This window comes from Oncorhynchus nerka, linkage group LG15, assembly GCF_034236695.1.
Source record: "Oncorhynchus nerka isolate Pitt River linkage group LG15, Oner_Uvic_2.0, whole genome shotgun sequence".
NCBI classification, from domain to species: Eukaryota; Metazoa; Chordata; class Actinopteri; order Salmoniformes; family Salmonidae; genus Oncorhynchus; species Oncorhynchus nerka.
In genome coordinates, this window is record NC_088410.1 from 32,442,904 (window position 1) to 32,455,555 (window position 12,652).

Below are 12,652 nucleotides of genomic sequence, written 5' to 3' on the forward strand. Positions count from 1 at the left end.
TTTTCCACACTGAGAACATTGGAATGGTTTTTCTCCCGTGTGTATTGTCATGTGATCTTTCAGATGAGATGACTGGATGAATCTCTTCCCACACTGAGAGCATTGGAAAGCCCTCTGCCTCTCTACTAAGTGTGTTCTCTCATGTGATTTCCGGTCCCCTGATGAGAAAAATTTCTTTTCACACTGAGAGCACTGATACGGCTTCTCGCCAGTGTGTGTTCTTTCATGCACTTTTAGATGCCCTGATCGCCCGAAACCCTTCCCACAATGAGAACAGTGGTATGTTTTCTCTTCCCCTGTATGTATTCTCTCGTGCTCTTTCAGGCCCCTTAACTCAACAAAACCCCTTCCACACTGTGAGCAGAGGTGAGGCTTCTCTTCTGTGTGTGTCCACTCATGTGTTTTCAGGCTCCCTAACTGGGTAAAACTCTTTCCGCACAGGGAGCACTGGAAAGGCTTCTCTCCTTTGTGTATTCTGTTATGTTTTTTCAGGCTCCCTAACTCAGTAAAACTCTTTCCACACAGGGAGCAGTAGAAAGGCTTCTCTCCTGTGTGTGTCCTCTCATGTGTTGTCAGGTGCCCTAACTGGGTAAAACTCTTTCCACACTGGGAGCAGTGGTGAGGCTTCTCTCCTGTGTGTATTCTCTTGTGCATTTTTAAGTTCCCTAAATGGGTAAAACTTTTTCCACACAGGAAGCATTGGAAAGGCTTATCTCCTGTGTGTGTTCTTTCATGGTCTTTCAGGGTCCATAACCAAGTAAAACCCTTTCCACACTGAGTGCATTGGAATGTTTTTTCTCCTGTGTGTGTTCTCTTATGCTCTTTCAGATGAGTTGACCGGATAAATCTCTTTCCACACTGAGCACATTGGAAAGGCCTCTCTACAGTGTGTGTGTTTTTTTTCCCGGTGTGTATTCTCTCATGCGTTCTCAGGTTCCCTGACTGGGTGAAACTCTTTCCGCACTGAAAGCAGTGGTACGGCTTCTCCCCTTTATGCGTTCTCTTATGGTCTTTAAGGTGCCCTAGCCGGGTAAAAGTCTTTCCACATTGGGAGCAAGGGTAAGGCTTTTCTCCTGTGTGCGTCCTCTCATGTGTTTTCAGGTGCCCCGACTGAGTAAAACTCTTTTCACATTGTGAGCAGTGGTAAGGCTTTTCTCCTGTGTGTATTCTTTCATGATCTTTTAGGTTCCGTAACTTAGTAAAACTCTTTCCACACTGCGAGCAGCAGTGTTTTCTCGCTGGTTTGGGCATCTCTGGGTCTGGTTCCCCTGAAGTACACTTTCCGCTGTTCGAGTGGGAGTCCAGTCTCTCTCCTGCCAAAGACAAACAGAGTGTTTAGTTAAATACTAAACAGAGACCTGAATGAAACATCCATATGATAAAATTGTCTTCCAATGAGATTTAATCAAGACTAGATCCATCAATAAAAACAGCAGCGTACGTCATCACAGAATGGCAGTAGTGTTTTGTAGCCTAATAAAAACAAAATAGAACTTGACTGTTATGCATTTATTAGACCTAATGGACTACAATTACAGTGTATACAAACAATGGAGTAAAACAAGCTTACATTTGGGGTTCTGAGGGGTATATTACAAAGTTAGCTAGATCTACTTATGGTTTTCTGAAGTAAGCCAGCTTCAGTTAGCTTCACATTCCAGCAGGCTTCATCCACGTTACGGATGTGGATATTGATCCTGCAGCTGCCACTAACTCCAGCCAGGCATGTAACTGCTTGTCCATGTGGCACGTGGACAACCTAGTGAGTCGAACGCCAAACTATTTATTGATACAAACCTGAAAACGGCAATCCATGGGCGAGTCAGTGCCACGTTTACATTTTTGCCCGAAATGAAAATGAAAGTTATCTTGCAAATTCAGCAGGCTAAGGTGGGAAATACTCTATTAGAAGTGCCGTCTTTCTTTTATTGTATGTGTATCATAATGCCATCATTGATGTGCTTATCAATACACAAGCATCTTCTTTCCGACTCCTTTCATTTTATTCATATGAAAGTTTTAATGTGCATGATGTTTCAAATGCATCCTGTTATTCCTAAATGTGGCGTGATATATATTTTTTACACTAGAACATTTTACGAATAAAATATTTATTTCAGTCATCTTCCTCATATTGTTGAGAATGAAGGGGGTGATAACGCACTTTGAACTCTATTTAACCTGTTCAACCTATGGGGGCGCTGTGTCATTATTGGATAAAAAGACGTGCCCGTTTTAAGCGCAATATTTTGTCACGAAAAGATGCTCGACTATGCATGGAATTGACAGCCTTGGAAAGACAAAACTCTGACGTCTCCAAAACTGCAAATATATTATCTGTGAGTGCCCCAGAACTAATGCAACAGGCGAAACCAAGATGAAGTTTCATACAGGAAATGCCCCAGATTCTGAAGGCGCTGTGTTCCAATGTCTCCTTATATGGCTGTGAATGCGCCAGGAATGAGCCTGCGGTTTCTGTCTATTCCCCGAGGTGTCTGCAGCATTGTGACGTGTTTGTAGGCATATCATTGGAAGATTGACCATAAGAGACTACATTTACCTGGTGTCCCGCCCGGTGTCCTGTGTGCGTAATCTGTAGGTCCATGCGCGTTCCATTTCTTCAGAAGACAAAGTAAACTGCCACGATGGATTTTATCGTCGATAGATATGTGAAAAACACATTGAGGATTGATTCTAAACATCGGTTTGCCATGTTTCTGTCGATATTATGGAGTTAATTTGGAAAAAAGTTCGCGTTTTAATGACTTAATATATATATTTTATTTTTTCCCTCCCCAAATGTGATGAACAAAACGGAGCGATTAGTCGATACAAATAATATTTTTTGTAAAAACGGAACATTTGCTATCTAACAGAGTCTCCTCATTGAAAACATCTGAAGTTCTTCAAAGGTAAATTATTGTATTTGAATTCTTTGCTGGTTTTTGTGGAAAATGTTGCATGCTGAATGCTAAGCTTAATGCAATGCTAGGCTATCAATACTCTTACACAAATGCTTGTTTAGCTATGGTTCAAAAGCATATTTTGAAAATCTGAGATGACAGTGTTGTTAACAAAAGGCTACGCTTGAGAGCAAATAGATTCATTTCATTTCATTTGCGATTTTCATGAATAGTTAACGTTGTGTTATGCTAATGAGCTTGCGGATAGATTTACACAATCCTGGATACAGGTTTTTTTTCGTAGCTAAACGAAGAGCGATTTGTCCTAAACAAATAATCTTTCAGGAAAAACTGAAAATTTGCTATCTGAGAGTCTCCTCATTGAAAACATCCGAAGTTCTTCAAAGGTAAATGATTTTATTTGAATGCTTTTTCTGGTTTTTGTGGAAAATGTTGCCTGCTGAATCCTAACGCTAAATGCTACGTTAGCTATCAATACTGTTACACAAATGCTTGTTTTGCAATGGTTGAGAAGCATATTTTGGAAATCTGAGATGACAGTGTTGTTAACAAAAGGCTAAGCTTGAGAGCAAATAGATTAATTTCATTTCATTTGCGATTTTCATGAATAGTTAACGTTGCGTTATGGTAATGAGCTTGAGGCTGTAGTCACGATACCGGATCCGGGATGGCTCGACGCAAGAAGTTAAACAAACTTAAACGTAGCAGTATATCTTAACACTGGCTGTAGCACTATAGGTTCGAGGGGGAGTGTCAGGAAAATGTATTGTATTTTCACAATCCGGAATTTTGGGCGCAGAGTCAACGCCCACTGCCATCCGTTCTATTGGCCAACGTGCAATCATTGGAAAATAAAATCGATGAGCTATGATCAAGATTATCCTACCAATGGGATATTGAAAAACTGTAAAATAATATGTTTCACCGAGTCGTGGCTGAACAACGACACAGATAATATAGAGGTGGCGGGATTCTCCATGCAGCGGCAGGACAGAGAAGCTACATCTGGTAAGACGAGGGGTGGGGGTGGGGGTGTCTATTTGTCTATAACAGCTGGTGCGCGATGTCTAATATTAAAGAAGTCTCGAGGTATTGCTCGACTGAGGTAGAGTACCTTATGATAAGCTGTAGACCACACTATCTACCAAGAGAGATCTAATCTATATAGGGATGAAATGGTTACTGGTTTCACAATAAACCACTGTAAAATTCCCCGACGGTTAGTATTACCATTTCAAATTGTAATTATCATTAAAAGCGTTTTTTGATTACCGTGGTTTGAAAAACTCACAGTAAATACTGTCCAACATCAGCCAAAGTTAGCAACAGTCTAGTGCAGGCGCAGCATGCAACGTGGGTTTTGTTTTGTGTGAAAACATGGCGGAAGGCAGTGACAGAGCTCAGGAGATTTTTCAGCCTTCTAAGAGGACCAAATCTGAAGTGTGGTCATATTTCGGGTTTTACAAAAGTGCTGAGGGAAACTTAATCGAAGATGGTCACCCTGTTTGCAGAACATGCAACAACAAAAAACACTGCAACACTTCAAATCTTTTGAGTCATCTTCGTGACCACCACCCACTACTTTATAGCCAAGTTGACTTTTAGCTCAATGCATGATGTGGGGACTTTGGAATGGGGGAAAACGTCATGGTTTGTCTCTCTAACTTGCTAATAGCTTGTCAATAATGTAAACTGAAGCTTTCAGTGTTACCTACTCTTGTAAAAACACTACACATTGTTCTGCTGCTGTATGCGTTGTGTCTGCAGACTCTATTCGCCCATTGCACACGATAACACGTTCTGTAGTTTAGTCACCCAACCATCATATTTTGTTCATGAAAAATTTGTCAGTCGTCGACTTGGTTGTAAAAGTGTTCCAACGGGAGAAACACTATAGACTCCTATACACGACTCCTGTATTTATGTCAATTGTTGGGCTCATTGCAATTACTATCACCGTCTTCTTAAGTCTCATTTGTATTCATGTAAATTGTGCATGGGGTCATTGCATATACTCAAATCCAACACAGAAGATAGACTGCGTGCGTGCGTGAATAATAATAATTATAACAACGAGGGGCCATGCATCAGAGCTCCCTCACCTTGACAGGGTTGCAAGGAAGCTTTTGTGCATCCCAGCAACCAGCGTGCCATCAGAGGGAGTGTTCAGTGCCAGCGGGCACATCGTCTCCCCTCGCAGATCACTACTTAAACCGGACAAAGTAAATATGCTGACATTTTTACATTTCAATCTCAAGTGAACAAAAATGCCAGCAGCACCCTATTTCTTTATGAAGGAGAGAACGGACATACAATCAATGCGGTTCATTCGATTTGTTTACATATTTTGTGTTATTTTAATGTCAACACCTGCACATTGGATTTGTTTACATATGGTTGGATTGTTCTTACATGCGCATTGCTTTGCTTGTGTTGCTTTTATATGCACATTTGATTTGCTTATGTTCATGGTTGTGTTCACTAAAACATGCACTAGGGAAACTTTTACCTCTCATGGCCACATGGCGCCATCTTTAATGTTAATGTTGTTATTTTAATGTTTATGCACACACAAGTGCATAGTGCTGCTTATTTTATTTGTTGTTTGTTAATTTGATTTGCTTACTTAACTTCTTTGGGGTAGGGGGCAGTATTTTCACGTCTGGATGAAAAGCGTGCCCAGAGTAAACTGCCTGCTACTCAGGCCCAGATCCTAGGATATGCATATTATTAGCAGATTTGGATAGAAAACACTCTGAAGTTTCTAAAACGATTTGAATGATGTCTGTGAGTATAACATAACTTATATGGCAGGCAAAAACCTGAGAAAAAATCCAACCAGGAAGTGGGAAATCTGAGGTTTGTAGGTTTGTTTCAACTCTTTGCTTATCCAAAATACAGTGGAAATGGGGTCATGTTGCACTTCCTAAGGCTTCCACTAGATGTCAACCGTCTTTAGAACCTTGTTTGATGCTTCTACTGGGAAGTAGGGCCGAATGAGAGGGGAATCAGTCAGAGGTCTGCCAGAGAGCCACGAGCTGGTCACGCACATTCACATGAGAGGTAGCTTGCGTTCAAATGCTTTTCTACAGACAAAGGAATTCTTCGGTTGGAACATTATGGAAGATTTATGTTAAAAACATCCTAAAGATTGATTCTATACATCGTTTGACATGTTTCTACGGACTGTAACAGAACTTTTTGGACTTTTTGTCCGTGCGAACAACAAGGAGGAATTTGGACATAAATTATGGATATTATCGAACAAAACAAACATTTATTGTGGAACTGGGATTCCTGGGAGTGCATTCTGATGAAGATCATCAAAGGTAAGTGAATATTTATAATGTTATTTCTGACTTCTGTTGACTCCAACATGGTGGATATCTCTTTGGGTTGATTTGTTGTCTGAGCGCTGTACTCAGATTATTGCATGGTTTGCTTTTTCCGTAAAGTTTTTAAAAAATCTGACACAGCGGTTGCATTAAGGAGAAGGGCATCTAAAATTCCATGTATAACCCTTGTATTTTTATCAACATTTATGATGACTATTTCTGTAAATTGATGTGGCTCTCTGCAAAATCACCGGATGTTTTGGAACTACTGAACATAACGCACCAATGTAAACTCCGATTTTTTAAATATAAATATGAACTTTACCGAACCAAACATACATGTATTGTGTAAAATGAAGTCCCATGTGTGTCATCTGATGAAGATCATCAAAGGTTAGTGATTCATTTTATCTATATTTCTGATTTTTGTGACTCCTCTCTTTGGCTGGTAAAATGGCTGTGTTTTTCTGTGACTTGGCTCTGACATAACATAATCATTTGGTGTGCTTTCGTCGTAAAGCCTTTTTGAAATCCGACACTTGACAACAAGTGTATCTTTAAAATGGTGTAAAATACATGTATGTTTGAGGAATTTTAATTATGCGATTTCTGTTGTTTTGAATTTGGGGCCCTGCAGTTTCACTGGCTGTTGACGAGGTGAGACGGTTGTGTTCATTTAAACCTGCACTACGGAAACTTTTACCTATAATGGCCACATGGTGCCATCTTTAATGTTAATGTTATTATTTTCATGTTTATGCACACAAAAAGTGCATAGTGCTGCTAATTGTATTTGTTGTTTGTTGGTTTTCAATATAAAACTTGGTGAAATGATTTCAGTATGTGTATCAGTAATTTTTTTAACATTTCAAGCACATTTGAACAACACCGCCATAATACTGATAACCGTGATAACTTTGGTCACTATAATCGTGATATGAAATTTTCATACCGTTTCATCTCTACATGTACAGTTGAAGTCGGAAGTTTACATACACCTCACCCAAATACATTTAAACTCAGTTTTTCACAATTCCAGACATTTAATCCTCTGCAAAAATTCCCTGTCTTAGGATCACCACTTTATTTTAAGAATGTGAAATGTCAGAATAATAGTAGAGTGTGATTTATTTCAGCTTCTATTTCTTTCATCACATCCCCAGTGGGTCAGAAGTTTACATACACTCAATTAGTATTTGGTAGCATTGCCTTTAAATTGTTTGACTTGGGTCAAACATTTCGAGTAGCCTTCCACACGCTTCCCACAATAAGTTGGGTGAATTTTGGCCCATTCCTCCTGACAGAGCTGGTGTAACGGAGTCAGGTTTGTAGGCTTCCTTGATCGCACACGCATTTTCAGTTCTGCCCACAAATATTCTATAGGATTGAGTTCAGGGATTCGTGATGGTCACTCCAATGCCTTGACTTTGCCATTTTGCCAAAACTTCGGAAGTGTGCTTGGGGTCATTGTCCATTTGGAAGACCCATTTGCGACCAAGCTGTAACCTCCTGACTGATGTCTTGAGATGTTGCTTCAATATATCCACATAATATTCATACCTCATGATGCCATCTATTTTGTGAAGTGCATCAGCCCCTCCTGCAGCAAAGCACCCCCACAACATGATACATGCACCCCTGTGCTTCACAGTTGGGATAGTGTTCTTTGGCTTGCAAGCATCCCCCTTTTTCCTCTAAACATAATGATGGTCATTATGGCCAAACAGTTCTATTTTTGTTTCATCAGACCAGAGGGCATTTCTCCAAAAAGTACAATCTTTGTCCCCATATGCAGTTGCAAACCGTAGTCTTGGCTTTTTTATGGCGGTTTTGGAGCCGTGGCTTCTTCCTTGCTGAACGGCCTTTCAGGTGAAGTCGATATAGGACTCGTTTTACTGTGGATATAGATACCTCCAGCATCTACACAAGGTCCTTTGCTGTTGTTCTGGGATTGATTTGCACTTTTCGCACCAAAGTATATTCATCTCTAGGAGACAGAACACGTCTCCTTACGGAGCGGTATGACGGCTGTGTGGTCCCATGATGTTTATACTTGCGTACTATTGTTTGTACAAATGAACATGGTACCTTCAGGCATTTGGAAATGGCTCCCAAGGATGAACCAGACTTGTGGAGGTCTACAATTTTTTTTCTGAGGTCTTGGCTGATTTCTTTAGATTTTCCCAAGATATCAAGCAAAGAGGCACTGAATTTGAAGGTAGGCCTTGAAATACATCCACAGGTACACCTCCAATTGACTCAAATGGGGCGGTATGTAGTCTAGTGGTAAGAGCGTTGGACTAGTAACCAAATGTTTGCAAGATCGAATCCCCGAGCTGACAAGGTAAAAATATTTTTTACTGCCCCTGAACAAGGCAGTTAATTAACCCACTGTTCCTAGGCTGTCATTGAAAATAAGAATTTGTTCTTAACTGACTTGCCTTGTTAAATAAAGGTAAAATAAATAAATAAATGAGCCTATAAGAAGCTTCTAAAGCCATGAAATCATTTTCTGGAATTTTCCAAGCTGTTTAAAGGCATCGTCAACTTCTCACCCACTGGAATTGTAATACAGTGAATTATAAGTGAAATAATCTGTCTGTAAACAATCATTGGAAAAATGACTTGTGTCATGCACAGAGTAGATGTCGTAACTGACTTGCCATGGTAGGCCTTGAAATACATCCACAGGTACACCTCCAATTGACTCAAATGATGTCAATTAGCCTATCAGAAGCTTCTAAAGTCATGAAATAATTTTCTGGAATTTTCCAAGCTGTTTAACCTTTCTAGCGCAGGGGTCCCGCTAGCAACCCACCTCGACAACATCCGGTGAAATTGCAGAGCGCTAAATTCAAAATACAGAAAACGCAATATTAAACCTTCATGATAATACAAGTGTCATACATGATTCTTTAGCTTAGAATCTTGGCAATCTAACCGCATCGTCAGGTTTCAAAAGGGCTTTACGGCAAAAGCACAGCATTCGATTATCTGAGTTCAGCGCCCCACAACAGCATATTATCTAAACAAGCACAGGCGTCACAAAATCCCAAATAGCAATAAAATAAGTCACTTACCTTTGAAGATCTTCCTCTGATTGTAATTACAAGAGTCCCAGGAACACAATGAATGGTTGTTTGGTTCAATAAATTCCTTCTTTATATCCCAAATAGTCCGTTTAGTAGGCGTCATTGAGTTCAGTAATCCACCCGTTCAGAATGCAGACATAGGAGTTCCAAAAGTTACCAGTAAAGTTTATTCAAACAAATCAAACGACATTTCTAATTCATTATTAGGTACACTAATATCTAAATAAACGATAATATTTCATACGGAGCTAACTATTTTCAATAGGTAAGGAAAAGAACGCAGTGCGCTCCCTCGGTCACGAGAGCAATGAGACTAGCTTTTTCCATAGTACTTCCTGAGGATAAACAACTATTCCTCATTGGTTTTTCAGAATACAAGCCTGAAACTATGTATTAAGACTGTTGACATCTAGTGGAAGCCATATGAACTGCAATGGGAGGCGGAAGTCGTTGGTTTCAATAGCTTAAGCTAGAATTGGCTGGCAGGTCAACAGAAAAACAATTGGTCCTCGGGTTTTCGCCTGCCAAATCAGTTCTGTTATACTCACATACATAATTTTAACAGTTTTAGAAACTTTAGAGTGTTTTCGATCCAAAACTACCATGCATATGCATATCCTAGCTTCTGGGCCTGAGTAACAGGCAGTTTACTTTGGACACCTCAGTCATCCAAAATTCCTATCCCTAACAAGTTTTACATTTAAATTACTTGTGTCATGCACAAAGTAGATGTCCTAACCAACTTGACAAAACTAGAGTTTGTTAACAAGACATTTGCGGAGTGTTTGAAAAATGAGATTTAATGACTCCAACCTAAGTGTATGTAAACTTCCGGCTTCAACTGTATATTATTCATAGCCATTTATTTACCACCACAAAACGATGCTGGCCCTAGGACCTCACTCAACCAACTCTACAAGGCCATAAATTAATCCAGAAGCGGCGCTCTTAGTGGCCGGGGACTTTAATGCAGGCAAACTTAAATCTGTTTAACCTCATTTCTAACAGCATGTCACATGTACAATCAGAGGGAAAAACACTCTAGACCACCTTTACTCCACACACAGAGATGCATACAAAGCTCTGCCCTGCCCTCCATTTGGCAAATCTGACCATAATTCTACCCTTCAGATTCCTGCTTACAAGCAAAAACTAAAGCAGGAAGTACCAGTGATTCACTCAATACAGAAGTGGTCAGTGGGCAGCATGCTGTGCTACAGGACTGTTTTGATAGCACAGACTGGAATATGTTCTGGGATTCATCCAATGGCATTGAGGAGTATACCACCTCAGTCATCGGCTTCATCAATAAGTGCATCGACGATGTCGTCCCCACAGTGACCATACGTACATATCCCAACCAGAAGCCATGGATTACCTGCAACATCTGCATTAAGCTAAAGGCTAGAGCTGCCGCTTTCAAAGAGCGGGACACTCATCTGGGCGCTAATAAGAAATCCCGCTATGCCCTCAGACGAACCATCAAACAACCAAAGCCTCAATACAGGATTAAGATTGAATCCTACTACACCGGTTCTGATGCTTGTCGGATGTGGCAGGGCTTGAAAACTATTACGGACAACAAAGGGAAGCCCAGAAGGGAACTACCCAGTGACACGAGCCTGCTAAATGCCTTTTATACTCCCTTCGAGGCAACCAGCGAAAGCACCAGCTGTTCTGGATGACTGTGTGATAACACTCTCGGTAGCCGATGTGAGCAAGACCTTTAAACAGGTCAACATTCAAAAAGCCGCAGGGCCAGACAGATTACCAGGACGTGTACTCAAAGCATGCACGGACCAACTGGCAAGTGTCTTCACTGACATTTTCAACCTCTTCCTGATCGAGTCTGTAATACCAACATGTTTCAAGCCGGCCACCATTGTCCCTGTGCCCAAGGAAGCGAAGGTAACCTGCCTAAATGATTACCGCCCCATAGCACCCACGTCAGTAGCCATGAAGTGCTCTGAAAGGCTGGTCAAGGACTACCATCAACAGCATCCTCCTGGATACCCTAGACACACTCCAATACGCAAACCGCCCCAACAGATCCACAGATGACGTAATCTCAATCGCACTCCACACTGCCCTTTCCCACCAGGACAAAAGGAAAACCTATGTGAGATTGCTGTTCATTGACTACAGCTCAGCGTTCAACACCATAGTGCCCACAAAGCTCATCACTAAGCTAAGGACCCTGGGACTAAACACCTCCCTCTGCAACTGGATCCTGGACTTCCTGACGGGCCGCCCCCAGGTGGTAAGGGTAGGCAACAACACGTCTGCCATGCTGATCCTCAGGGGCCCCTCAGGGGTTTGTACTTACTCCCCTCCTATTTTTTATTAGCCCTTTTTTCCCCCAATTTCGTGGTATCCAATTTGTAGTTACAGTCTTGTCTCATCGCTGCAACTCTCATACAGCCTCGGGAGAGGCGAAGGTTGAGAGCCATGCGTCCTCTGAAACACAACCCGTACATATCAGCCAGCTGCGACAGAGCCTGGACTCGAACCCAGAATCTCTAGTGGCACAGCCTTAGACCACCGCACCACTCGGGAGGCCAGTCCCCTCTTGTACTCCCTGTTCACCCACGACTGCGTGTCCAAACACAACTCCAACTCGTTTTCTGACGATAGTGGTAGGCCTGATCACCGACAATGAGGAGACAGCATATAAGGAGGAGGTCAGAGACCTGGCAGTGTGGTGCCAGGACAACAACCTCTCCCTCAACGTGAGCAAGACAAAGGAGCTGATCGTGTACTACAGGAAAAGGCAGGCCAAACAGGCCCCCATTAATATTGACGGGGCGGGTGGCTTGCCTCAGACCATCCTGCAGGTAAAGAAGCCAGATGAGGAGGTCCTGGGCTGGGGTGGTTACACGTGGTCTGCGGTTGTGAGGCTGGTTGGACGAACTGCCAAATTCTTTAAAACAACGTTGGAGGCGGCTTATGGTAGAGAAATGAACATTCAATTCTCTGGCAACAGCTCTGGTGGACATTCCTACAGTCAACATGCCAATTCCATGCTCCCTCAAAACATTTTAGAGTAGCTTTTTACTGTCGCCAGCACAGGGTGCACGTGTGTAATGATCACGCTGTTTAATCAGCTTCTTGATATCCCACACCTGTCAGGTGGATGGATTATCTTGGCAAAGGATAAATTCTCACTAAAAAAGATGTAAACAAATTTGTGCACACAATGAGAGAAATAAGCTTTTTGAGCGTTGTCGTGGAAAATTGCAAGATTATGTTTTAATGCTTGTAAGATTGTTATAATGCTTGCATTACGTTATAATAGTTGTTA